We start from the raw sequence: 27,619 nt of genomic DNA, 5'->3' as shown, positions 1-27,619 counted from the left end.
CGAGACAGAGAGTATGTCTCATGTATGGAGAATGATCAGTATAGGTGGATCATAGAGTACATAGAGCCAAGTAAATTATAAGTGGGCCAGAAAAGTAGAAAGACTCCAGGTTATAAGGGCTTTAAATGTCATAAAATGTATATATTATCTAGAAGATATTAGGGAGCCAGTGGAGTCTAATGAATCAGTAACATTCATTGGATATTGAATGGGTAACATTCACATTGAAGGGGATAATTGTCCATTTGCATTTTAAGAAAATCACTTTTATAGCTAAGTGGCGGAATAGATTGGATTGGGGGAGGCCTGAGGCAAGGAGATGAATTAAGAGATTATTGCAATAATTTTGGAAAGAAGTGATGAAAGCTTGTATAAGAGTGAGTGGAAATAAGGGAATGCATATGAGAGACGTGGAGATAAAAGTGATACAATATGACAACAGATTGGATATGTGAAATGGATGAGAATGAGGAGTCAAGGAAGGCACTAAGATTTTGAGCCTGGGTGAAAGGGTGGTTGGTTCCTCTTACTTAGCAGGAAGGAGAAAAAAGATGAGTTCTGTTTGGGCATTTTGAGTTTGAGATATCTAAAGGACTCTAACTGGATGTCCAAAAGGCAGCTGGTGAAGTGGAGCTAGAACTCAGGATGGAGATTAGATCAGGTTGTACAGGTCTGGAAATCATCTGCAAAGAGAAGAGGTGGTCAGAGGAGAACTCCCCTCTGATTGGAGGGTAGAGTTCTACTAAACTCTTCCCAATGTTTTCCTTTATAAAGGACAGAAATTGGACTTCCAGCTCACTCCATTTCCCATCTGCAGCTCTGCTTGGTTTCAACTCCATGGGACAAAATGCCCAAGTTGGGGTCCCCTGGTGTCCTCCACTCTTTTCCAGCTTCCTTTTGTGTGTTGTCTTCCCCAGTTATCTAGTGGATACCCCCCCCCCAAACCTAGAGTCAGGAAAACTTGAGTTCAAATGCCACCTCAGACACTTATAGCTATGTGACCCTGGGCAAGGCAATTAACCCTGTTTGTCTTATTTTCCTCTTCTATAAAATGAGCTGGAGAAGGAAATGGCAATTCACTCCAGTATCTTTGTCAAGAAAACCACAAACAGGGTCACAGAGAGTTGGACATGACTGAAATGACTGAACAACAACACGATTCCCCCATTAGATTGTAAACTCTTTGAGGTCAGGGGCTGTCTTTCCTTTTAAAATTTGTATCCAGCACTTAGCATAGTGCCTGCCACATAATAGCCACTTAATAAACATTTATTGAGCTGAATTGAATTAAACTAGGAGAAAGTTTCTTGAAAACCTAGAGAAGAAAGAAGATATGGGGGAGAGGCAATATAGTATACTAGAGTCAAAGGATCTAGATTTAAATCTTCACTCTGCCACACATTACCTGTGTGACTTTGACTTAGTCATGCTGTGTCTCTATATCTGTTTCCTCAATTGTAAAATGAGAGGATTATACTGGATAGCCTCTACCATCCTAACTAGTCTTCAATGGCTGTTCCTATGAGCCTAGATAAACAATGTTAAATAGTTTCAACCTCATTAATCAGTTTGATTTTTGAAACTTTCCAAAAAAATTCCTTTGTTTTCTTTTTGTGAACACAATCTATCAAGGCATTTTATTTTTACTTTATACTGTGTATAACTAATGTAGGATGTTTTATTATAATTTTGTCCTTTAGTTGAAGGGAAAGAGGGATACAATTAGGTTCTTGTTGTCCACAATTTTGTGTAATTGCATTTGGGATTTTGAAAGAAGAAAACTATTCTCTGAGCTGGTTTTTCCTCTCCCCAAATTGGATTCAACGGAAAAATTGTTTCACAGTTTCTGGTAAATGAATAAGTAGTTAATCAATAAACACTTATTAAATGCTTACTATGTTCCAGGCACCATGCTAAGTGCTGGTTCTAGAAAGGTTCAATGCACAGTAGGAGAGATTTCCCCAAAGGAAATTTTAAAGATTTCTTTTGAATGGTCTTTAAATTAAAAAAAAAATTGTTCTGTAGTGGGAGTGAAATCTCCTAGAACACAAAAGAGACATCACAGCCAGTTTTTCCCTTTTCTTTTGCCTGAACCTGTGATTTTATGAGTTTGAAGAACTTTTTGATTCGTAATATATAGTTTTAAAGAGTTGCCAGTGACACCGAGAAGTTAAGTGATTTGCCCAGAGTCACATAGCCAGTCTTAGTCAGACAGGATTTGAACTCAGGTCTTTCTGCCTTTATTCATTATACCTATGGCTTTAAAAGTGTAGTCCAGGAATCCATAGGATCCCTCAGACCTTCTCAGGGGAATTGCAAGGTTAAAACTATTTTTATAAATGCTAAGATGTTTTAATTTCTAATATGGAAAATAAATCCAAATAAACAAAAGCTTTTAGGGGTCTTCAATAATTTTAAGACCGTAAAGGGATCCTAGAGGGCAGCTAGTTGGTGCAGTGGATAAAGCACCAGCCCTGGATTCAGGAGGACCTGAATTCAAATCTGACCTCAGACACTAGACACTTACTAACTGTGTGACCCTGGGCAAGTTATTTAACCCTCATTGCCTTGCAAAAAAAAAAAAAAAGAGTGAAAAGGGGTCCTGAGACCAAAAAGTTTGGAAACCACTACATGATACCACACTTTCTCTCAAGAAGACCTATCTTGTATATACGGTTTATACAAGACAGTAATTATATATATTAATATATTATAATATATACATTGTATAATACATTATAATATTGTATGTATTATAATAATCAAATAATATTCATTTCTTATTAGCTGATATGCACAATAATCTTGGATATGCTATAAAAAGATTGTTTTTATGAGGAAGAAGCGGGGTGGAAAGACCAATTTGGATGAAGAGGAAATTCAATAACAAACTTAAATTTTAAAAGCCTTTTATAGAAGATGAAAGCAAGAGCAAGAAATAGAGGATAAATGTAAATGAATTGCATGGTTCTTTAACAGCAGTGGTAAGGATTTTGAAACTCAAAATGGCTAGGGTAGGTGATGAATCCAAATGAAACAAAAATAAGGACTTTTAATTTCTAAAGATGCAAAAAGAAGGCAAAAAGATGAATAAAAAAGGGATAGGACCAATGCTCGGAGATGATGATAATGGACAAAGAAAAAAAGTTAGAATTACTGAGTTCAATTTTTGCTTCTCATTTGAGTGTGGTTTTTTTTTTTTTTTTGCCAAGAGAAATTATCTTCACATTTAACAGGATTAAAAAAAACTGTCTAAAAATTGCTTCCCTAGCCAAGTGTGCTGGCCAACACCTGTAATCCTAGCTACAAGGGATGCCAAGGCTGGTGTATTCTTTGAGCTTGGGATTTTTAAGCTGCAGTGGGCTAAATCTATTTGGTGTCTGGTTTAAGTTTGGCATCAATATGATGATCCTCTGGGAGCTGTGGGCCACCAAGTTGATGACAGAAGAGTGAACTGGCCCAGGTTAAAAACATAGCAGATTAAAGCTTCTGTGTGGATCAGCAGTCAGATCAGATCTATGAGTAGCCCCTGCACTTCTAACAAGGGTGAGATAGGGATATCCAGTCTTTAAAAACAATGACAACAACAACAAATGAAAACAAACAAAAACAATTCTATTCAAGTCCTTCCCTGGTTCCCAGCTGCTAGTACTTTCTTCTCTAAGGTTAACTTGTATTTGATGTATGGATTCATACCTATATACATGCTATTTCCACCATTAAAATAGGTTTCTTTTTTTTCTGTTGCATTTGTTTGTGAGGTTTTTATGCCCTGATACATGATTAATTTTTTGAAGGGGCTATCTACAAGTAAGAAAAAAGTATACTTTCTATTCCCATTCAGTTTTCTCCAGAGGTCTATTATATTCAAAAAATATAAATCTTGAGAGCAGGAATTGTTTTGGTTTTGTCTTTGAATTCCTAATGCCTAGCACATTCTCAGACACAGAGTAGGAACTTAAATAAAAGATTGTTTGATTGATTTGTAAGAGAGCTCCTGCTATCCAGCTCAAGCTAGGACCAGCTGAATCATGTCTGAGGGTACCAAAAGACCTGGCCGATGTGGTTATTGAAGTGCTTTCGTATCTTGAAAAGACTGGAGAAGGTGCTACAGGATAGGAGACAGGTGAATAAATGTGGACCTGATATTTAGAAAAGGGAAGAGTGTAGAGTAAGCACACTATTGTCTGATGAACTTTGATTTCTGGCAAAATTTTAGAACACATATTTTAATCAGTAGTTTTTGAGCACTTAGAAAGGGAAGTGATTGTAACTAATAGAGTTTTAAAATTTTTATTCAACCTGGCTTAAACAAAAACAAGCTTTGTCAGCCTTACTTCATTTCATTTTTTGACAAGGGTACTGACTAGAAGATGGGTGAATTCCACAGACATAGACTACCCAAAATACAGCAAAATCTTTGACAAATCCCTCTAGTTATTATTATGGATGAAATGGAAAGATGTATGCTAGATTATACCATATAATTATGTGAATTTATAACTGGTTTAATGCATTAATAATGGGTTCTATGTCAAACTAGAGGGTAATCTATAAAAGAGTAAGCCAGGGTTTCTCCTTGGCTCAATGATGTTTAACATTTTTTATCAATGTCATATTTATAAAACTGACAGATGACACGAAGCCAAAGTGATAGGTCAGGTATTAGAGTTGAGTTCCAAGTCAACAGGCTAGAAAGATCAATTCTAATTTGTGGAAATTTAATAAGGAAAAATGTAACATAACCTAAATGTTATTTAGGTTAAAACAAATCACCTTCACAGGCACAGCACTTATGATCTAATTTATATTATAGTTATTTAGGGCAGCTGGGTGGCACAGTGGGTAGTGTCCTAGACCTAGAATCAGGAAGACCCATCTTCATGAGTTCAAATCTAGCCTCACTAGCTGTATGACCTCAGGAAGTCATCTAATCCTGTTTGCCTCAGTTTCCTCATCTGTAAAATGAGCTGGAGAAGGTAATGGCAAACTACTTCAGAATCTTTGCCAAAAAAACCTCAAATGATTCCAGAAAGAGTCTGTCATGAAATGACTGAATAGGAACAAAATAGGGAAAATGTAACATAACCTAAATATCATTTAGGCAAAAATTAAAAAAAACAAATAAACTTCATGGGCACAGCACTTATATTCTAATTTATATTATAGTAATTTGTGTAATTTATATTCTATTCTCATTTATATTATAGTTATTTATGTAATTTCTTTAGAGATAAGAACTTTGTCTTGTTTCTCTTTTTTTATCCTAGGTATTTAGCATAGTGAATTACAAATAATAGGTACTCCACAAATGTTTGAATTTAATTGAATTAATGAATAACAAAGATGGCTTTCTCTGAGTTAACAGGATGATCATTTTCATTCTCTTGCTTAAAAACTGTACATTTATTCAAGATAGGTAAAATAAGGTAGTTTCTATTTGATGAGTTCTTGAAAAGAAGCATGATTGAACTCAGGATGGATAACTGGGTGAATAATCTTATAACAAGCTACTCTATACTTTAAGACAATGAATTACGATTTTTCAACTACTTTGGAAGACCCAGAGCTAAAGGCAATAATACTGATCTCAACATTTCTACCAGAACCAAGCTCCGAGAAACATGTCACTTAGAAGAAATAGTCTAAATCAGTATCCTATCCTTCTTCATTTTGAGTTTGTACTAAACCCCAGATTGACATTATTGAAATCTTTCTAGATTGATCAGCCCAGGATTGAGCCCAGGCAGAAAGCATCACACAGTTACAATTCATCCCTTGTGAAAACAAATGGTTTCCCACAGCTAGTTCAGATACTTCTACCTTCTCTCACTCTGATTAAATGTCACAGTCAACTACAGAAATGCAAAATGCTTGCAAACCAAAATCGAATTCTTGAATTTTTTCCCTTGGCTATTTCCTCAATATCCATCTTAACTCTCTTTTTCCTCTACCAGAGATATTTTTCTAAATATGCATAAAATTGTTAGACACACATAACCATAGCTTATGTGAATTATTTGAATGGCTCGATGATGACATTAACTTGTTCTGATTTCATTTGACCATTTTCAGCATCATTTATTAATCAGAGGAAAAGATTGCTATTAAGATGAACAAAAAGGAGTTTTTGTTCTCTCTCCATCCCTATTCCCCAGACTTAAAAATGATCTTTCTAGCTCAAAGGAAGTTAACAGCCTTAGATTCTAAAAATTCCCTTTGTGTTAGAAAAAATTTGTTTTTACAAGATAGCATTTAAAAAAATAGGATGACATTTATAAAATACATCTGTTAAATACCAAATTCTTCAAAGCATATGTTATTGTTGCTTTTAATTTTCCAAGCATGATTTAAGAGTACAATTACAGGAAGCCAAATGAACCTGGATAGAAAACAAAATCAATAAAATTAGATGTTTGGTGATATATAGACTAATCTGACAATTGCCAAACTAAAATCTTCATTTTTTAGTTCATGATTTTGCTAGAGTAGAAGTAGCCTCAAAGTACCCTGGCACAATTTTATTTTTGTGTATTAAATGAGGATCAAATGAGATAACATATGTAAAATGCTTGAAAACCTGAAAGAGCTAAATTACTATTATTGTTATCAATGAGCTAACTTGATTTGGAATTTGAGATTCTCCATCAGGATTAGTGAATTTATTCAGGATGGCTTGGGAAAGGGTGGCTTTGGTTAATTTTCTATTGAATAACAATTTGTAAAGAATTTAAATGAAAAATATGTAATTAATAAAAACACCCAATTGGACTGGCAGCTCAATGAATAACTATAAGTGTATATGTATAGATGTGCATATATACACACATGTATATATATATAATTAAATGTATACAACACAGTAATACTGTGTGCACATGCATACATGCATGTATATATGCATGTACACATAAACACACATGTATAGGTGCATATATCATGCACATACACATAGATGTGTATACATGTATATGTGTTATGTATGTATATGTATGTGTTTATGTGTGTATATGTATATAAACATTTTCAGGCAGTGCAAATCTGAGACCTGGGCACTGAAATGAATAAGGGAGAGTCAGGAAAATTGGGTTGGAAAACTATATAGCCCTTTCAATGTTTCTAAGCTGCTTACTTTTGCAAAAAAACCTCTTTTCATTACCACTATAGTGCATAGAGAGCCAGCCTCTAAGATAAAAAAGACCTGGTTGCAAGTCTTGCCTCTGACAACATATGTTCTTGGGGTTTTTTTGTGTTTTTTTTTTTTTTTTGTGGGGCAATGGGGATTAAGTGACTTGCCCAGGGTCACACAGCTAGTAAGTGTCAAGTGTCTGAGGCCGGATTTGAACTCAGGTACTCCTGACTCCAGAGCTGGTGCTTTATCCACTGCGCCACCTAGCTGCCCCAACATATGTTCTTGTGAAGCTAGACAAGTCATTTAATTTCTCAGTGACCCAGACAACTCTCTAAGACAGTAAGTTGTATAACATTTGCCAGTCTGCATTTATATTTGTATACCCAATGCCTATAAGAGTTTCTGGCACATATTGTTGTTGTTGTTCAGTTGTGTCTGACTCTTCATGACTCCAATTTGGGCTTCTCTTGGCAATGATACTAGAGTAATCTGCCATTTTCCTCTCCAACTCATTTTATAGATGAGGAAACTGAGGCAATAGAGATAAGTGACTTGCTCAGGGTCACAAGCCAGTAAGTGTCTGAGGATGGATTTGAACTCAGGTCCCCCTGTCTCCAAGCTTGGTGTTCTAGCCATTGTGCCACCTACCTGCTCAACTGCCTGGCACATAGTGGGCATTTAATAAATGATTGTATTATAGTTGACTGTCTTAGTGACTGCTAAGTGTCATCAAAACAATTGAGGTTATATACATGCAGTTAGCTCCTCTGTATTTTAGGGCACATAGTCCTCCTCCAATCCAATGAGATGTGTACTTGCTTCCTAGGCTCCTGTGCCAAGTCTTGTCACTCTGTGTGACTTAGTCCACTTAAAAAGAACAATTTTATGTACCAGATAGTCATATCAAAGTAATTGCTCCTTAACTCATAGGTTAGGTTGTATGATTGATATGGTATGATACAGTAAAAAGATGGTGGAGGGAATTTCTGTGTTGGGAGTTCCTCACATCATAGACTTGGACACCCTGCCTCCAATATCTCCCAGTAAAGCTATATGTTTGATAATTATGGAATGCTATAATCTCAGAAGAATTAAAATTGAAAGTGACCAAAAGAACAATGGGAAAACAGTGGTCAGTGTATACTTGAAAGTGGTCACTTCAATATATTCAATGATTAACTAAATTCAAGTATCAGAAATAACATCACTAATAATATGTATGACAGGAAAAGGGTGTACCTGGGTTACTTAATGATAACAGTAATACTTATAGTGCTTAGTATTTATATAGCATTGTCAGGCTTGAAAGTGCTCTTACATATATAATTTCATTTGAACATCACAATGACCCTATGAAGTTGGTGCTATTATTTACTCCCATTTTATAGATGAGGAAACTGAGGCTGAGGTGAAGGTACTTGCTAAAGAAGCTAGAAAGTAATTGAGGTGGAAAGTGAACTCAAGTCTTCAAGGATCCTCAGTCTAGTATTCTTTTTTTTTTAATGAGGCAATGAGGGCTAAGTGACTTGCCCAAGGTCACACAGCTAGTAAGTGTCAAGTGTCTGAGGCTGGATTTTAACTCAGCTCCTCCTGAATCCAAGGCCAGTGCTTTATCCACTGTGCCACCTAGCTGCCCCTCCAGTCTAGTGTTCTTACCCACTGTACTACCTGGTAAGAAAGAGGAATAACTGACGGAGAGTATTACAGTGGTAGTCATCAGATATTAGGAGAACCAAAGGAAAACTTTCATCAGGCTCTGTGTGAGATTGACCAAAACTTATGGACATAATTGTGCAGGATGAGAGGACACAGACAGGTCATGATATGGATATTGACAAGATCACAGACTCATTGAAATAAGAACTAACCCTAAAATACTCCAAATACAATTTAATTATTTACATTTAATTTTTGTGAAATTCAGGTATGTGTAGGCCAGATTTGTCACAAATATACATGTAATTTATAAATTACTTGTGATCTATTCTGGCCATACACCTATATACTATAATGCATATGTATACATATAAAACATACAATATTATCATAACATACAATAATGTAGTATATGTATATGCTATAAATGATATCTATTTATTTTTATTTTAGTTTATTTTAGTTTGTTTGTGAGGCAATTGGGGTTAAATGACTTGGCCAGGGTCACATAGCTAGTAAGTGTCAAGTGTCTGAGGCCAGATTTGAACTCAGGTCCTCCTGAATCCAGGGCCGGTGCTCTATCCACTATGCCACCTAGCTGCCCCTGTAAATTACATTTATTATACAATGTCCCCAAAGTCTTAGTGCAGTTGAAGTTTTAATAAGCCGAAAACTGGACTAAGACTTTTGGGACACACTGTGTAATACATATATGTATGGTTTGTTGTTTTTTTCTTTTTTGTGGGGCAATGAGGTTTAAGTGACTTGCCCAGGGTCACACAGCTAGTAAGTGTTAAGTGTCTGAGGCTGGATTTGAACTCAGGTCTTCCTGAATCCAGGGTCAGTGCTTTATCCACTGTGCCACCTAGCCCCCTTACCTAGCTGCTTATATACATATACATACATATACATATACATACATATACATATACATACATATACATACACATACATATACATATATATACATATACATACATATACATATATATATATACATACACATATATATATATATATATGTATATATATATATATATATATATATATATATATATATATATATATATATATATATATATATATATATATATATATATATGCCAGGCTGGATGAATCAAAAAGTAGAATTAAGGTATCTCACATGATGGCAGAAAGTGAAGAGGAATTTAAGAAGACTGGCTTGAATCTTAACATTAAAAAAAAACAAACCAACCCTAAGATGTTGGCAACTAGTCCATTCACTTCCTGGCAAATAAAGGGGAAAGAATGGAAGCAGTGTCAGTTTTAAATTCTTGGGCTCAAATATCACTGAAGATGGTAACTGCAGCTATGAAATTAAAACACGCACTCCTGGGAAGGAAAGCTCTGGCAAATCCAGACTAAAAAGCAGGGACATCGCCTTGCTGACAGAGGTCCCTCTAGTCAATGCTATGGTTTTTCCAGTAGTAATGTATGGCTGTGAGAGTTGGAGTCTAAGGAAAGCTGAGCCCTGCAGAATCTATGATGTCAAATTATGGTCCTGGAGAAGATTTTGGAGAGTCCTGTGGACAGCTGGGAGATCAGATCAGTCAATACTTAAAGAAATGAATTCAGTCTATTCACTGGAAGGTCACACACTGAAACTGAAGCTTAAATACTTTGGCCACATAGTGAGAAGACAGTACTCATTGGAAAAGACCCTGCTGTTGGGAAAGATTGAAGGAGAAAGGAAAAGGGGATGGCAGAGGATGAGATGGATACTCAGTGTCATGGAAACAATGAACATGAACTTGGACAGACTTTGAGAGATAGTGGAGGATAGAAGGGCCTGGCATGCTACGGTCCATAGGGTTATGAAGAGTCAGACAAGACTGAACGACTGAACAACAACAAACTCTATTTGTTGTAAACTCTTGTTTATCATATCTGACCATGAGCCCTATTATAGAAAAAGAACTTATTACAAGGACTTAGATCTACTACTAGTCATCTAACCCTCCCCCAACATTTCTTTTTTTCTTTTTTTTTTTTTTAAGGGCAATGGGGGTTAAGTGACTTGCCCAGGGTCACACAGCTAGTAAGTGTGAAGAGTCTGAGACCGGATTTGAACTCAGGTCCTCCTGAATCCAGGGCCAGTGCTCTATCCACTGTGCCACCTAGCTGCCCCGACCCCCAACATTTCTTAAACACAACTACAAGTACTTAAAACCTCATGAAATATGACTAGCTTTATAAAGCAGGGGTTAGTCTTGGCCCCCCAATACTAGCATCATAAAGGGGTTTCCCAAACAGGTTTGTTTTATAGACTTGAGGTAGGAAATAGCACTTGCATGGCTTCTGAGGAGAGGTAACTAAGCAACCAATGTAGGGTGCCAAGCAGTTGGCTGGGCTCTAGCATTCATGACTCAGTTCTAGGCACATCAGACCAGAGTCTACTGCAAAAGCGTGACTGCATTTCCTTTTGGAAAGCCCACAACAGCTATTTGTGCTTTCATAGCATAAGCCATAACAAGTCGTTTTGTTTAAACATACTTTCCCAGTGTGTAATCAGTCTCATCAGTGATTTGCCTTTCACCCAGAGGCACCCGCAGGCCTTCAGGAAATGCTGTCACGGAGCAAAGCCTTGAATGCAATGTGGAGGTTTTCATCCCTATTTTGTTGTTATTGTTTATTATTTTGTAATTTTCCAGTTTCCAAATATTCAATGTAACAAGAAGGAAAAAAAATAACCAAGACCTTTTCCATGCAATTTTCTATTCAAATGGGAAGGACAGTCCGCATTGAAGGGGAAACGTTCTGTTCTTTCAGAACAATCCGCAGAAGGACAGAATTTTGCTGGTGTCAGGGGTAACGCTGCATAATGAGCCCAGCTGTTTAGCACCTGGATGGCAGCCCCAGCCTGGCATCAAGAAGAGAAATTATGTAGGCAGAAAAGCTGAAGGGAAAACTAACAGTTTTTAAAGCTCTCTCCTCCCCAAATAGCAAAGCTTTCTTACGTTAAGTATTTGTTATCTTACTGGCAGCCCAGGAGTAGGAGAGGAAGGAGGAGGAAAGAAAATGACTGTGGATCCAATCATTTTGTTCTTACCTCAGCTACAACTCAGTGGCAGCTCCTTTCAGTCAGCTCCCTCGCCTGAAATGAGAGGACAGCGGCCAGTGCAGGGGCTTGCTGCTTTATTGGATTACTTCTAACGAAGTCTTTAGTAATTAGACAGGTCTTCTCTTGCCAGAGGGAGCTATAAATACAGTATCACCAAAGAAACAGCCATCCACAGGAGATAAGAACTGCAGCACCTCGGCTCTGCCTTTTAAGGCATCCGAATTAAGGCAGCAAGGCCTCCCAGTAAAAGGGGACTGCCAGGATCCCCTTTTGGTCTGCTTACTCCAAGGTCATACTAGACCTATGTAAATATCTCAGCACGAAAAATGAGGGAAGGGGTTGTTGGGGGTGGTGGTGGTGAGAATTTCATCTTTATCAAGCCTGTGACAGGCTGTTAGGCTGCCACAACAGTGGTGTGTCAGGAACATATTGCAGGTTTGGAGGGCCAAGGCCAGCTTCAGAAGTCAACTCTTTATAGGTAGCTTGGAAATGGAAGTACCTTTGACTCAGTCACCATAAAACACTTGTAGAATCAGTGAGGGCTGTCCCATCATCTTCCAGTGGTGAGCTTTCAAATTCCCTTCTTGAAACTACTATCACACAAGTCTTTCCTTAATCTTCATGGGAAGATTCACAGGGTGGGAATCTTGGCATCATACCCTTGGATAGCTTGGGGGGAGGGGCAGGAATAATGAAAAACAAGCATATTTGTAACCCCTGAGCTAAATGTGTGTAAGCCATTGTTTTTCTAAGCAATTGTAGTGATTTCTGGAGCCACGAATTATTTTCTCTCAAGCTTTCAGTAAGAGAAGACCTAACAGGTAGATATGCCTAAAGAATGAAAAGGACTGAATTTGTGAAGTTGCAACATTTACATAGTATGTAATCTTTTTAAAAATGTCCTCCTCAATCAGTTGTTTATAAGTATACATGGAGGCAAACAGGAGAACTGCTACTGATAGATGGGACCTTGGACACTTCTGGTGGGCCACATGTGTTCTAGCTCAGACACTTTGGGGATGAAGACTTAAGGGAAGGAGTGCTCACCTGTCTGCCTCAATTATATAAAAATGTTGAAAAAGCATTAAAACCTAGGTTTGTGAACACTAGATGAAAGCATTCAATGTTACTTATAGAGTTTTGCACTGAGTAGGTACTGCTTGGTCAGAAGGCTCTTCCTGTGTACCAACACTATAGTGAAACAATCTAGGAAGAACCTGTATATCACTGGTAAAGCTAAGGTGGAAGTAGGTGAAAAGGAAGGAAAGAAAAGGGAGAAAGAGTTTCAGAGAAAGGAATGGAAGGGAAAAGAGAAAAAGGAAGGAGAAAAGAAAAACGAGCATATGGTGGGGGTGGTGGAATGCCACCAGTAAATCTTATGGGTGCCACTCAATCTTAAGCACTTATTAAATGCCTTCAGGGCCAGAAATTGTCTAACCCTGACTTCACACACTACCATTTAACTTGTTGCAAGACATTACATCAGTCGAGATATTACTTAAAGAGCAGCTTTTGGTGATCATTTACTTTATTTCACATTCCCCTTTGAAGCTTCATGGTGTTACGGAGGGAACACTGGGTTTTTCAGGTTATAGCAGCTGGTTACATGCTCTAGAGCAGAGGTGTTAAACACACTGTGGCCAGCAACTTGGGAGTCCTGTGTGAACCAAATTAAAATGCACTTGGGAAATATTTAATGAAATAAATAAAACTACAATAAAATATTGATACTAATTATGTGGCTTTTAAAGTCGATATATTGATGTATGTAGCTCTCCTTTCTACTTGAGTTTGATACATCTGATCTAGAAGGACCTATAAAGCTAGAAGACTTCATAAGATCATAAGACCATGGACCTAGAGATGGGAGGGTACTCAGGAGCCACCAGCTCCAATCTCCTTATTTTCTAAGTGAGGAAATGAAGCACAGGGAGCTTGTGACTTGTCCAGGGTCACACAGCTAATAAGTGTCTGAGGCAGGATTCAAACTCAAGTCTTTCTGACTCCAAGAACTTAGAACAAAAAAATCCCCAGCAATGTTATATGTCTGAGAATCATAGAATGCTATAATTTCAGAAGAATTAAAATTAAAGGTGACAAAGAAAAAAGACAATGATAGATGTAAGTAAGCTTCTCTATCTACTATAATATGCCACCTCTGAAATTTGGAATAGCATATTTCCTTGTCCTAAGTAGGAACTTAAGTGCTTGGTAAGTTGAATTGAGAACCCAGAAGCTATTCTAAAGAATAGCTTAGTTAGGAATCTTGGAAGTGCCAAAGTAAGTGTTTGACCCCAATAGCTAACTATAAACAACTCTGAATTATTTAATTTAGAAAAGTACACTTAAATAAAGCATTTTAGGATACTTCCTTCAGGAGATGGCAGAATAAAAAGATGGGATGAAGATAATAGTAATGAAATAGTTGCTCATTGACTACACACATCACAACAACTATAATAGTACCATTGTACATTTGTATAACAAGAATTTTCATACCCTTTTTAAAAAGCATGACAGTTTTTGGCCATTTTTTGGACAAAGAGGATGCAGAGAAAAATTTGAATACGTTTCTAAAGCTCACACAAGTTCATGATAGAGCTGAGTTCTACCTCTCAATCCAACCTTCTAGACTCAAAGAAGGTATAATTTCCCCCAATTTTCAAAAGAACATAAGAGAAAAAGGGAGGCTAAATGACTTCAGACTCTTCTAAGATTATAAATTAAGCCACTGACTGAGTTAAGTAAGATGATCTGGTCCTTGAGTCCCCAGGATTATCATTAACTCATACCACATCTAACACTGTTGCTACCCAACAGTGTTATGGAGTGGAAAATTTCATGTACTCATGGAGCAGGGCAAAAGTACTAAGTTTTTTTGCCAGGGAAATTTTCCCTTCTTTCCTCTCCAGGCTGTACTCTGGACTTTCTCTACCATGTCCCAGAAGACTTTTCATCTTAGATGCTCACTCCAGGTTTGGAATTCACAGATTATAAATTCCTTCCATCTCAGTGGCTTCTCTCTCTGATTGGATGGCTCCTCCCAGAACCTCTCTTTAAGGAGGGTGCCCAAGCCAGCCATGTCTCAATTTTCTCCAAGCTGTACTCTGGACTTTCCCTACTATGCCCCAGAAACCTCTTCATTCTGGAAGATGAGAAAAGAGGGCCAGAGGTTAAGCCACTTGTCTAAGGTCACACAGGCAGTGAGTGGCAGAGGTGGGATTTGAACCCAGGTCCCCTCACTAAAACTTAGAGTTCTTTCTACTACAATGTAATGCCTCATTAATACAGTCCATCTATGAGTTGCGTGGTCATAAAGCACAAGTAATTTCCTTCTCAGATTGGTGGAGTGATGAAGAGATGTAGATTGGCATGGAAGTCTGGTTACCATAATCATATCCATCTGGATTAGAGGATAGTGTACTCAGTACAACAGTGTTGTCAAACTCAAAGAGGAATGAATCCCTATAACTTAATTTAGAAGACCATAAATTAACATAATCTATGTTGGACTGCATTTTTATTTATTTTGTTAAATATGTCCCAATTACTTTTTTTTTTTTGCGAGGCAATGAGGATTGACTGACTTGCCCAGGGTCACACAGCTAATAAGTGTCAAGTGTCTGAGACTGGATTTGAACTCAGGTCCTCCTGAATCCAGGGCCGGTGCTTTATCCACTGCACCACCTAGCTGCCCACCCCCACCCCCAAATACATTTTAATCTTGTTCCAGCAGTACTATGTGTCAGGCACTGTGCTAGGTTCTGGAACTATAATATATATGAATTAATATTTATTAAGTAACTGCTATGTCCCAGGCATTGTGCAAAAACAAAAATTAAACATTTAATGTCTTTAAGAAGTCTTCACTCAACTAAAGGGAAACAACATATGCATAAAGAAGTGTATGCAAAATATGTGCACATGAATGAAGAATTATTTTGATGATTATGGTAAGAACAAAAGTAAGACAGTCTACTTTTCAAGAAGCTTACAATCTACTCATATTAAAAAATTTTTTTTAAAACTCTGAACTTAAACACCAAGTACAATGATCACTTCCATTTATCCAGTGGAACAAAAAGTTATACATGAAACTGTGACTCTATTATGTATGGTTTGCTTTTCTTTTTAAACATATAATAAATTCAACATGTAATTTCCAAAGAGTTCCTGCTTATCTAGAATCTCTTCTGGTTTTCTTTCTGTTTTGTTTTATGCATTAAAATGCATGAACCCCCTTTTTTCTTTGTCTTTTTTTGGCAACTCTGTGCCTAGTCTCTTACTACTTCTGCTCCCTTCCCACCCCCTTCTTCAAATGAAAAACAAAACAAAACAGAAAACAAACCCCAAAAGTCTAGCAACAAATTTGCATAGTCAAACAAAAATAAATTCCTGTACCAGTTGTGTCACCTTTCACATTCTAAAAAACAGGGTGAAAAAGATATTGAGGATCAGCTGGGGATGGCATCGAGGAAAAATGGATAAGGGAAGACATTTTAGTACAATGTGAAGAATAATTCTGCATTATGGAATCTTAGGCTCAATGGCTAGCCAGAGCAGGAAACATGATGGAAAGAGCCCTGAATGCTGAGTCAAAAGACCTGGGTTCAAGTCCCAGCACTAACACCCAATGGTTGTGTGAAAGTGGGCAAATCCCATCACCCTTATGAACCTCAGTAAGTACGCAGATACTTATAGGTTTGTGCCAACTTATTAAGTACTTACTATGTGCCAGTCATTCTGATACATGCTAAAGATACAAAGAAAGGTTAGAAACAGTTCCTGTGCTTAAGGAGCTTGCATTTTAATGGGGAAGGTGCTTACTCTGGGGCACATTGAGTCTGGACATTCAAAAACAAAGCTGGAAGAGAAATGAAGGATTAGCCCCTTCCCAAAATGGAGGCTTGGGAAGGATCATACTAATGGGAGAAAGGGGCCAGAGTGGAGGGATGTTCCACGGTGAAAAGGTCCCTGATGACTAGAAAAGATTCTTAGTGCAAAGGCAACTCAGTTTCTTCACTTGTAAAATGGTCACTTGCATGATTTATTTTATAGGGTTGTTGGAAGGAAAGCTCTTTATAAAACCCAAATTGCTATATAAATATGAGTTATTAAGGAGTTCAAAGCAAAAGAACCAGGATGATAGAGTAGAAAGACAGCATATCAGCAGATATAGGTTCTAGTATGGGGTTCTAGGTCTATATTCTGATTTCCTTATGAACTAGTAGAGAAACCTAGAACAGACCTCTTTCCGGGTCTCAGCTTTCTCTTCTGTAAAATGAGGGATTTGGATTCGATGACATATCTATAAATCAATTCTGAAATACTATGACTCCATGAATGACTAAAAAGGACAGGACCTATTCAACTTTATAAGTAATCAATATGAGTCCATATATCTCTGGAGGAGGGAACCGGTAGGTGTGAGAGGTGCTGGTGGTGGGTACTTTATGAGATCATAGAACTTAGAGAAGTCTTAGAGATGACTTATTCCAATCTCTTCTTTTTTACATTTGAGAAAATTCATACCCAAAGAGCTGTCATAGGGTCATAGAATCATAGATTTAAAAGGGGGCAGGAACCTTTGAGATCTAGTACAACCCTTTTCACTACACAGATGAGGAAACTGAGGCCCAGAGAGACATAGTGACATGCATGAGGTTATACAGGAAGGTCATGGTAGAGCTAATATTTGAATCAATGTCTTTTGACTCCATATCCTGTACTCATTATAGCAGCAGCACTGGGATTCAAACCCAAGACTTCCAAATTCAGTGCTCTTTCCATTGCACTGGGTTGCCATCAAACTCAATTTCCATTAAGATTCCCAGAATCTGTTAATATAAATATGGCATTTGGTGTCCGAGGTAAAACAGCCCCTCATTTCCTGAAGAGCCCCTCCTTTGTGGCAGGGCCAATCCTGTAATGTAGCCTCTATATAAACAGTCCTTCTCCACTTCCCGGAACGATAAACAGAAATGAAAAACTGCATAAACAGCCAATGGTTATGACATCTCTACGAACAGCTCTGGAAAATTTCAGCCCTTTCAAATGTTTCCTTTTAAAAAAAAAGTACATGGGGAAAGATCCCAGGCCTCTCTTTTACTTTAACAGCTTGGGGTGTTGAAATGACTCCTGAGAGGTTTTTCACCTTGCAGACTTAGGGTGGAGGTGGGCCTTCATCAACAGTAGAATTTCATTTTTGTGCTATCCAACTCAAATGAAGATGGCACAAACCTAGGAGAGGCAGCTACATGATGAATGACAGAATTGGGATCCAAAGAGATCTTCACAGACTAAGAAAGAGTCTGGGCTGAATCAAATAGGGTGGAAATTAATAGAGACAAATATGTTCTTACATGGGTTAAATGCCTTTCTTAAGATCTTATTCAATTTCATAAGTATAAGGTATGATCAGATAGTTATTCATCTGAAAAAAGATTTTGGCTTTCAGTGGATTTTCAATGTTCAATTGAATTTTTTTTTCAGGGCAATGGGGGTTAAGTGACTTGCCCGGGGTCACACAGCTAATAAGTGTCAAGTGTCTGAGGCCAGATTTGAACTCAGGTCCTCCTGAATCCAGGGCTGGTGCTTTATCCACGGAGCCATCTAGCTGCCCCCATTCAGTTGAATTTAATGTGAGTCAACAGTGTGATACTACATCCAAAAAAAGCTAATGTAATTTAAAAATGAATGAAGAGAGGTATAGTGGGAATTCTCATCAAAGCAATATCCACCATAATTTTAGAGGACTGAACCACCTTGGGACAGAAAGATAATGAACTTAGTAGGTAGAATGAGACATACTTTTTCGGACATGTCCAATGTAAGAATTTGTTTTGCTTAACCATGGATATTTGTTATAAGACTTTCTCAACAAGAAGGGGGTGGAAAGAGATAAAACACATTCTTATTAATTTTAAAATTGAATTTTTCAAAGGAGAGACGTGTAATATCTATAACTAAAGATAATTTTGCTGTACTCTGCTTTGGTGGGATCACATATGTAACATTGTTCATTTTGGGATGTCATGTTCTAACAAGGATACTGATCACTTTGAAAATCAAGATGAGGGTAACCAGGATGGTTGAAACTCCTCGAGATCATAATATATGAGGAATATATTCAAGGAAATGGGCATGTTTTAATCTGGAGAAGAAAAGCCTTATGTGAGAGCTTTTTTCAAATATTTGAAGAGCATGGAGCAGGGATTGATCTTATTCTATTTGTCTTCTGTAGGCAGAACCAAAAACTATGGGTGGGAGTTAAAAAGAGAAAATTTTAGACCTAATTGTAAACAATTTGAGCTATCTAGAAGTGGAATGTGTTGGCTCTGAAAGGTATCCACTTTCCCCTGAAGCAAAGCCTGAACTGCCCTTTTTCAGGTATGTTGTAGATAGGATTCTTATTAAGATACAGGCTAGCCTAGATGGCTTCTGAAATCCCTTCCAGCTTCAAGATTTTGCAAGTCTATGAAATACAGGATAGGTCAAAAGTCATGAAGGGATCTGATGTTTTAATAACTTTTTGAAAATTATTTTTATTTCATATATGTATTTCCTATATATGCTGTATATGATGCTATGGCATTGTAAATTAAAAACAAAAAAATAAAGGAGTTATTAAATATTGAAATCCCTTCATGACTTCATGACTTTTGGTCCACCCTATACTACTTCTTCCAGAAAGCCATCCTTGCATTTTCCTAAATGGAAAATGAATGATTTTTCCTTCCATTTTGCACTTCCGTTTTGAGGTTTTCATATCCTATTATGCATCATAGTTATTATATATCTTTGTATCTATCATCCTTTACTAAATTGGGGATTCTGTCTGGGTAGAGACTCTATGTTAGCTATCTTTATATCTCTTTTACCTAGCATAAGGTTCTGTATGTGATAGGTGCTAAATTTTGGATTTTGAATGAATCCTATTCTCCTTCTCTCCACAGGGGACAATCAGGTGAAAAAAATCATCCCGAGTTATTTCCTCAATTTAATTTTTAATTTTAATTTTTTTTTGGCAGGGCAATGAGGGTTAAGTGACTTGCCCAGGGTCACACAGCTAGTGTCAAGTGTCTGAGGCTGGATTTGAACTCAGGTCCTCCTGACTCCAGGGCTGGTGCTTTATCCATTGCAGTGCCACCTAGCTGCCCCTATTTCCTCAATTTTTACCGGGTCCATTCTTAGCTCTCTCATTAACTTGCTATATATTTGGAAAGACTTCACTGTTTATTACCTCATCTCTCAACAAGTTTAAAGAGTATATTCTTTGAGTATAAAACTTTGACTTTTGGGACAGGCTACAAGGATGCCATAGGCTATATCTGTTTTAGGCATTCCAAAATGCTGTGGAGAAAACCTTCAAATTTCTAGGTGGACACTGTGTGACTACATAGTTTTTGCAGTTCCTAATGGTTTTCTTGGGCAGCCTAAACTGAGATATTTACAATGTCTAGGTCTGCCCTGATTCAGATTTATAGTCTTTTTCTCACGTGACCATTTCCTCCCTCCTTATCTACCTCTGGTCTTTGGTCACAGAAGTTTATTTCCTTCTTAATCATACTCCACTGCAATTTGGATGTCTATAAAACACTCGGAACCTGATGGTTCCCAAATTCACTATTTAATAAATGGGTGTGTGCCCCAGCCCTTCTTAAGCAAGCAGGACTATCCTTATCTAGAGAGCTCTGCTGCCTTCTAAAGTGGGATAGCAGATGACTATAGCTACAGGCTGTCAGGTACTCGGGTGTGACTCATTCTCCTACTGGCAAATATTAAAGTCCATGCTGGCTTTTTGCTGGAAGACATACAGAGTCTAAGCAACCATTCTCCTCTCTTTTGTATTTTGAGGAAATTCAAATTCGTTTTCATATTGAACTATCACCCCTGTTTAGGAAGCTTAGTGGTCATCCCTTCCCAGGGACCAATCATGTTGGTGCTGAACTTAGTGTAGACAATCACTTAACTTCAGCAATCTACCATCTTCAGTCTCCCCAGCTGCATGGACTATAGTCAGGCACTACCATACCCAGCCCTTTCATACTCACTTATTCCAATCTCTTTGTCAAAGCTTCCTCCAGTCCTATTTGCCTTTCTTCTCATTAAAGCACATCTGAGAACAGCCGGAATTGCCACTCTACCCATGTTTTAAAATGGACCAAAACTTCAAACCAAAGAGAATAATCTCAAACCAGTGAAATTTTAAGCATCAGTTAAAGGATAGTGGAGGATTTTGAGGGACTACACAGGGTATTCTCCACTCCTCCGAAAGATGCAAACTAATTCAGCTTCATCTTCAAGGAAGGGAGAAATACCCAAGAAAAGGTTGTTAAATTGTGCATGGAATGGTCACATGGAATCAGTCAATCTGGCCCCTTTCCCCACTACTCAGCTAACTGAAGCATTAGCTTTCCTGACATCATCTTTTTTTTTCTGGAACAATGAGGGTTAAGTGACTTGCCCAGGGTCACACAGCTAGTAAGTATCAAATGTCTAAGGCTGGATTTGAACTCAAGTCCTCCTGAATCCAGGGCTAGTGCTTTATCCACTGCGCCACCTAGCTGCCCCACCTGACAGTATCTTTAAGAGGGTAGAAACTGAGGAGTGAGCATAAGGAAAGAAAAACAAGCACCGGTCTTCTCTTTTCTTTGGTGAAAGAGAAAATAAATTCCCTTCTTCTAGCTGCCTTTATAGAAATGTTTCTTGTTTCTGCCATAATTGCAACAAAAATAAAAAGCCCAATGCGTTTATTTCAATTTAAATACATACTTTTGATTTGTCTATGCAAATCTAGAGGAATCTAATTGGGTTTACTTTATTGACAAGGTCAGTTCTATCCTTGGTTTTTCCAAAGTTCTAAGTATCCGAGCAGTTGTCTAAACCCTCAACAGGTAAAAATAGAGTATTTCAAGGAGGCACCTAAAAACCAAACTTGGATGACTGTGACACTTAGCAAATCTATTTGGACATGTACTACATACTAGGCCCCTTGGCATACAAGTTATAGGAAAATATTGTTGCTCACCTCACCAAGTCAGCCACACGTCCTCCACATGTACATAATCTTTACTATAAGGTTGGAATATACTCACATACACAGAACTATGCAAAAACACAATTAAATATAATTGAAGTATTCATGTCTCAGAAGAGTTGTTTCAGAAGTGTGGGCCACTCATGAATGCTATTCCTTACAGTGTGTCAAATTCACTTTAGGGAATTAAGGGAAAATAACACATTATTTAAATAAAAAATTACATAGTGAGGATTATTTCATAAGCTATGTCTATCTAAACAGGCTAAGTGAAAGAGAGCTTCACAATTATCTAGATAATTGAAGTAACTTAGATGGATAATCTTTTAGCCCAAAGGAACCTTTTCTTCTTTAACAGTGGGTTTTGGTTTTTTTTGGTCTCATTTATTCGAATGATAGCCTCACTTCCCCACTCTTGTATCCTTATAACAAGTGCACTGGATATGTTTCTGAGTTCTTTTTTTTTGGTAGGGCAGTGAGGGTTAAGTGACTTGCCCAGGGTCACACAGCTAGTAAGTGTCAAGTGTCTGAGACTGGATTTGAACTCAGGTCCTCTTGAATCCAGGGCTGGTGCTTTATCCACTGCACCACCTAGCTGCCCCAAATTCTTTTCTTTTCTTTTTCTTTGGTGGGGCAATGAGGGTTAAGTGACTTGCCCAGAGTCACACAGCTAGTAAATGTCAAGTATCTGAGGCCAGATTTGAACTCAGGTCCTCCTGAATCCAGGGCCAGTGCTTTATCCACTGTGCTACTTAGCTACCCTTGGGTATGTTTCTAAAACATTTTAGGCTCTAAGTTTGGTATTATTGTTTTGCACATAGTACATGCTCAATCATTTTTTTAAAACTTGGATTGAATTTTAAAATCAGGAATATCCATCATATACAAAGTTATCTGAGAAATGGACTTAAAAACTTGGATTCTATCCTTTCTGTTTTTAATAATGAAATAATTGAAGCACATACCTTTCCCCTTTTATTTTAAAATTATCATCAGACATACTGGCACATGCTACTGGGAAGGCTGAAGTTGATGAATCTCTTGAGCTCAGGAGTTCTGAGTTGGAGCAGGGCTAACCCTGATTGAGTGTTTGCACTAAGTTTGGCACCCATGTGGTAAACCTCTGGGAGTGGGAGGCCAGGAAGCTGTCTAGAGTTGAGAACTGTCTCAGGTCAGATATGGAGCAGATCAAGTTTTCCACACCAGATAGCAGTGGCATCAGGCTAGTAAGTAATGGCTGTATTTTCAGCTTGGATGAAATAGGGAGACTGAGGCTCAAAAAAACCCCAACATTGTTAAACATGTCTAACTGCTGAAATAGCAATTATCCTTCAAAGAGGTAGGTGTCTTCATCTTGACTTCATTAGGGAATACAGGGAATAGGGGAGAATTGCTTTAATTTGAAATTAAATAAAAGTGCTACTTGACCGATGTGAAGTAGAAGGCCACAGAAAATTAGGCAGCATGGTGGAAGTGCATGTGTAGGGGCAGAGGTGGAATTGTGATAAAACAAAATTCATTCATTTGTTCAGCAGATAGTTACTGAACATTGACAGTGTGTAGGGTCCTACAATGAATGCTTGGGAAATTGAAAAAGTGAATAAGACATGTCCCTTACCCTTGAGGTGAAGACATCTATTAACAGTCTTACTGCAAAATGGAACAAATTAATCTGAATTTCTAATACACATCTTACTGAAAACTAAGATCAGTTCCAATGATCAGAGAGTGTAAGAACCATCAGTGAAAAAAAACTTCCTTCGACGAAAATAGAAGATACAATCTATTTACCCTATATACTATTCCACAATTAACTGACAGGTTAAAGCTATCTAAAAGTATAGTGGGTTGTCTCAGAAACCAGTAAGTTCTTCGTCTCTAGAGGAATTTAAGCCGATGTTGCATGGACCACTTATCAGATATGTCACAGAGATGATTCTTGACCAGGTACAGGTTGGAGTAGATCACTTCTGTGGTTCCTTCCAGCTCTGTGATGCTGTGATTCTGTAAAGCAACTTCAAATAGAAAACTTTTGGGGATCCCATTCCCCAATGTGATGTGATAGCTCTATCTCTGAACCTTCTTAAGTATTTGCATGGGTAATCAAGGAGTCATACCCAGTTGCTAAGACTCTCCTCATTGATAGAACTTGATTACCCCTCAGCATTAAGTAATCAATATCCTCCAATAAGGAGAGTCTTAGCAATTGAGAATATGTACCTGTCTCACAGCATTTATCACATTCTTGGTTTTTTCTTCTCTTTGTACTTATCTTATCCTCCCCCAATCCTTATCCCCCCAACACGCTTCTTAGATATGATAGGTAATTTTCCAGTAACTGTCATAAAAAATCAAATAGTGAAGGTAGGTACCTTCATTTTTTCATCACTTTAAAGCTACCACTTTCTCCTGGGAACCTGCAAACCAAACTTTTTGAGATCAGAAAGCAGAAACTGAAGCTAGATGCTTCCATAGGTTATTTGGTGTATATTCTAGGCATTGCCAAGAAGTAGATGGATGGCAGACCAGTCACTTTTTTTTTTCTCAAAATGCATTTCTATGGGCCTCAGGTGGCACAGGGGATAGAATGGTGGGCCTGGAGTCGGAAAAACCAGAGTTCAAATCTGGATTCAGACAGTTACTAGATGTGTGTCACTGGGGAAGTCACTTAACCCTGTTTGCCTCAGTTTCCTCATCTGTAAAAAGAGCAGGAGAAGGAAACGGCAAACCCCAAAGATACTAATCTTTGGCAAGAAAACCCTAAATGGGATCACAAATGAAATGACTGAATAATAAACAACAAAAACAAGAGGTGGGTCTAATCTCCCTGCTCTAAAATTCTTTGACTTTGTTTCTTGTGAAATGTTTCTGTGCCTCAAGTCTCTGCTTGGGTAGTCTATTGAAAGCAACATTCCCAGATTCCATTCATAGTGCTAAATGGGTGGAAAGCTGCCTTTCTCTCTTGCCCTGAGCAAGAGGAGCTATCAACACTTGAGCAAGCCAGTGCCAGGGATTGGGTTACTAGTTCCATGGCCAATGCTGCCTTTGTCAAGATCCCGGAAAATAAACATTAGTCATCAAGACAACAGCTGAGTTGCTTTTACACATGTTCCAATATGTCTCGAATGGACTGGGCACAAATGAAATTCACTGACTATGGAGTGAAGAAGGAACCCTCCCTGATATTTTAAAGGTACAATGGTAGTAGTGAATCCCATCACAACCATGTTTATATGAGACAAACTATACTGTGGTTTAGGGGTGCAAATTATTTGTCTGTTTACTTGCTTTTTCATATCATTTGACTATACAAAGGTAAAGAGAGCTAAAAGAGATAAGGCCCAGGGAGGAGATGGCTTGAAATGACTCATCGAAAGCCAATTAAGAGGAAGTCAGGAAAGAATCACTAATTCGGGAAGCCAGGAGTAAATAATTGACAGCCAATTAAGAGGCTTAAATTCTGCAAACTAGATTAGCCCCAGGACTTGGCACTGGTACCAATCAGAGGATCATAGCTTTAGAACTGGGAAGGAACTCAGAGGTTATCTGGTCCAACCTGGACCTGAACAAGAGGCCTTCTGTAATGGATCTGACTGAATTCAACTAGGACTGGCTCTCAGAGATGGCTACACAATGCGTTGAAAAGAAAATATTTGTTTACCCAGTTATAGAATGTTAAGTTGGACACAGCATTGGAAACCATGCAATCCAACTTCTGCATTTTATTGGTGAGGAAACTGAGGCCCAGAGAAATGAAGTGATTTACCCAAGGTTTTCTGACTCAGAGTCCAAAGCTCTTTCCACAGCTGGTGGCTCAGTGGATATAATGCTGAGCCTAGAATCAGGAATAACTAAGGTCAAGTCCAGCTTCAGACACTTAATAGTTGTGTGGCCTGGGCAAGTCACTTAACTTCTGTTTCCTCAACTGTAAAATAGTGATACAAAAAGCAGCTACCTCAAAGGATTGTTGTGAGGATCAAATGATATCATATTTATAAAAGTGCTTAGCACAGTGCCTTGCACATAGTAGCTCCTATAGCAATGCTTATTTCCTATTCCTCCCCTTCCATGTGTGGCTGAATGAAGGAATGAAGGAATGCTCAAACTATTTTTTGTTGTTATGTGTACAAAGTTTTAAAAACCATTCTTGTCGTTGAATGAGAATATAATTACATGAAGGGTTTTGGACCTTCAGTCTCAATTCAATTCTTCATATGTGCCAGGTATATCTCCTTTATATGTTGTCTTTCTTTATTAGAATGCAAGCTTCCTGACTGCAGGCCAGGCAATGTCTTTCTTGCTTGTATTTACATCCTCAATGGATAGAGTACTGGGCCTGGAATCAGGAAGATCTGAGTTCAAATTTGGCCTCAGACACTAGCTTTATGACCCTGGGCAAATCACTTAACCCTGTTTGCCCCAGATCCTCATCCATAAAAATAAGCCAGAGAAGGAAATGGCAAACCACTCCAGTATCTTTGCTAAGAAAATACCAAATGGGTTCATGAAGAGTTGGACACAATTGAAACAACTGAACAACAACAAGCCTAGTGTAGTGCTAGGCACATTATAAGTGCTTAATTCTTTTTCATCCTTTCATCCATACTTCTATATGTTCATAAGGTAGAAGGAATTCCTCTACTTGAAGTTCTCCTCAGAGATGAAATCCCAGATTCTTCACATATTAAATATGCCTAAATATGTTTCCATATGTTCATGCTTGCATGAATGTATATAAATAGCCAAACATGTCTTTCCTACCAGAAATGGAAGCAAGACATTTTAAATTTGTTTAGTGATGAATAATAATAGCTGATATTTATGTTGGTTTTGAGATTTACAAAACATATTACATTCATCCTCACAGAATTTTTGCAAAATTTCTAACTATGAGGGCCAAAATTTGATATACGGAGCGTTATTTGGGTGACTCGCCATAATATTGGGGTCCCAGAAATATGAGGGACTCTTTTAGGTTTAATCTCCCCATTGAACTTTCTTTTTTATATATTCCTCCCAGGCCAATAAGAAAAGGAGCCTTTGAGCTTTAGTTCATAAAGAATTAGGTTTTATTACTTGGGAATTAATTAAGCCACAAAGGTGAAACCAATTAAGGAAATAAGGAAGTAGAAATACAGATAGTCTTAACTCTAAGCTTAGTTCATGTAATCCCAGAGCGTTCCCAATTAAGCTAGTTCAAAGGTATTTAGGGTTAAATTCCCCAACCCCAGTCAGTCTACAGTTGCTCGAAACATAGCAAAAGACGTGCCTCTGCCAGGTCCAGGACGCCACCAGAATGAATCGCTAGGCTGAAAGAGCAAGAACTTTTGAACAGGCCCCACCTCCTGGAAGTTCCCTCCCTTCCAGTCGTGTTCTGTTTTTTCCTCCCCCAAAAGGGGAGGTCCTTCTCAGTAGCATACATAATCTCAGGGTGGGCCAGGTATGGCCCCTCCCAAATAATTCAGTTAAATTTTTGATATTAATCTTTACCACAGATAATTTTTACCACATAAGGTGGAAGGGATATCAGCGTCTGTCTGAACCTATATTAGAAAAAAATCTAATTCTTTCTGCCACATACCTGACAAGTGGTCACCCTAGCTTTTATTTGAAGATCTCCAATGTGTGGAAATCTATGAGCTCCTGAGATACTCCATTCCACTTCTGTACAGCTCTGATTGGTGGGATGGTTCTGCTTATGGTGAGCTAA

Source organism: Dromiciops gliroides, chromosome 3, assembly GCF_019393635.1.
Source record: "Dromiciops gliroides isolate mDroGli1 chromosome 3, mDroGli1.pri, whole genome shotgun sequence".
Lineage (NCBI taxonomy): Eukaryota > Metazoa > Chordata > Mammalia > Microbiotheria > Microbiotheriidae > Dromiciops > Dromiciops gliroides.
This window is presented reverse-complemented; position numbering follows the sequence as displayed.